Source organism: Pygoscelis adeliae, unplaced genomic scaffold, assembly GCF_000699105.1.
Source record: "Pygoscelis adeliae isolate BGI_AS28 unplaced genomic scaffold, ASM69910v1 Scaffold278, whole genome shotgun sequence".
Lineage (NCBI taxonomy): Eukaryota > Metazoa > Chordata > Aves > Sphenisciformes > Spheniscidae > Pygoscelis > Pygoscelis adeliae.
Genome location: NW_008825411.1, coordinates 76672 through 78636, shown reverse-complemented (window position 1 = coordinate 78636; position 1965 = coordinate 76672). Strand labels below are relative to the sequence as shown.

The 1965-nt window shown below is 49.3% G+C and overlaps 1 long non-coding RNA gene across 1 annotated transcript in view; it reads left to right on the top strand.

Moving 5' to 3' along the window:
* Positions 1–1613, top strand: part of LOC103922481 — a 2312-nt gene extending 699 nt beyond the window's left edge. Inside the window, exon 2 of the long non-coding RNA XR_663884.1 lies at positions 820–1613. This is a non-coding gene — a long non-coding RNA (uncharacterized LOC103922481). The remainder of the gene's footprint in view (positions 1–819) is intronic.
* Positions 1614–1965: the final 352 nt, after the last annotated feature.

The following is a 1965-nucleotide window of genomic DNA, read 5'->3' as shown; positions in this document are numbered from 1 at the left end:
GGGAAATGAGATCCTTCTGCTTCTGGTTTTAATGAGAAAGGCCCCAGTGGAAATTTTAAATCTGGATCTGCATCAAATCCTCAAAGTTCAGGGAGTTTAGAACGAGGAGTTCGGTCCAGTCCATCAGGCATCAGAGCTATCTGCAAAATTCACATCCTAACATTTTTTTCCAGCAATGAATTCTGCCAAAGATGTGTGCTTGGATGTGAGGTATTTTTCTTCTTTTTCATCCCTTTTGCTAATTTAATTCCCAGACCCAAATCAAATTTTTCCATCTCAGACTGCCACAAGCTGGGATGCATTGTTTGCACTTATGAAGCTGTTCCGGCTCTGTTATGCCCTGTGTTGCACGTTGAGATGTCGGAGGTGTTTACCTGCCTGCAATAGCAACGACCGAGTGAAGGGGAGGCCTGAAGGTTAGGCACTGGGTTGGTTTATTGCCAAACGGAGTCAAAGCTTTCTGATGTGATAGTGAGCAAATCATTACATTGCTCCTGCACTTCGTTTCCTCATTATTAAAAGAGGATAAAACCCAACAAATTACTGGGATATGCACAGATATGCCATTGACGAGGGACCTGAGCAACCGGGCAGATTTTCTGAGGAGCCTTGAAGCAGCGAGGCACAGAAGCCACATGCTGGGCTCTCCCTTATTTTTATTCTTTCTTGTTTTCTTGGTTGTAGAATAAAGCTAATCAGAGTGATGCTCTCCAGCAGGCTTTTGTGTATGGCGTTACAGTAAAATCCTAAATTCCCTTTCCTGCTCATGCATATAAAGCAGGAAGAACTAGGATGGCTGCAGACTATTTCTATTTTCAGATGATTTAGCCAAGGAGAAAATAACTGGATGGCTGGAAGAAGGAGCAGTTGATAGGAAATAACCTTGGAGCACAGCTGTCTGACATGACGGCGTGCGAGGTGCCCAGCTTCCTGAGACGACCGTGCTCCGTGAAATGCCATCAGGGAACGTAACTTCCAGAGGAGATGACAAAGGACAATAAAGACAACCAGAGCACGCAGAATGCAATGCAAGAGAGACTGCAGAGTGGGCTGGGCGCTCCCTTCTGCTCCTCTGCTCCTGATCAAGAAATGGTTTCAGCATCGACATACGTAAAGTTCCTCCCGTTCAGTTTAGGACTCCTACTAGGTGCTGAGGCAATGAGTCGAGTATTTGGCTGGTGTAAATCAGTGCAGCTCAACTGACTTGGTTCATTTGAGGATGTTTGTACCTGTAGGTACCTGTAGGTACCTTCTTCCCCCACTAAAGGCAAAGACGTTGCCTGGGACTTGCCCCTCGCACCTGGAGCAAGTCGGACACTCCCCGACTGCAAGGCAAGAGCGCGGGGAGCTTCTCCTCCACGCTGATGCTGTCGGACCGCAGCAGAGAGTGACACCTGAGCAAGGACTCACGCCTCCTTGTGCATCGCTTCATAGTATCTGGTCTGCAGCCTGCAAGTGAAACTGCAGCTCCCAACACCTGGCATCTGTGCCTGACTCTGGCTGCCTGCTACCTTTGGGCACACCGCTTCTCCCGTCTCTGCCTCAGCTTCCCCGACTGTATGACGCTTCATGAAGCGCTTTGAATTTCACTGATTAAAAAGCATTAAATGAGACCGTCTCGTCCTTCTGGCTTGATGTACATCATACAGCCACTGTGGCTGGGAAGAAACATCCCTCTGTTTCCCCCATTTCAAAGTGACACCCAGTTCCCAGGATAATCTCCCCCCTTGTCCGTGACGACACTGGGGGAAAAAAACCCCAAAGACGTTCACGCCGTGGAGGCCGGGGCTGACACGTGGACATCGTGTTGCTGTTTGTGTTCATTTGTCTCTCTTTAACAGCTTACCGCAGATCAAATCCCTTTATTAAGTGCAATAAAAAAGAAGGTGTGCTGGACCCCATGGTGCCCATGCGCCCGGGGAGCGCTGGGGTGTGGGTGCCGGCACTGCCAGGCCGGGGGGGGCC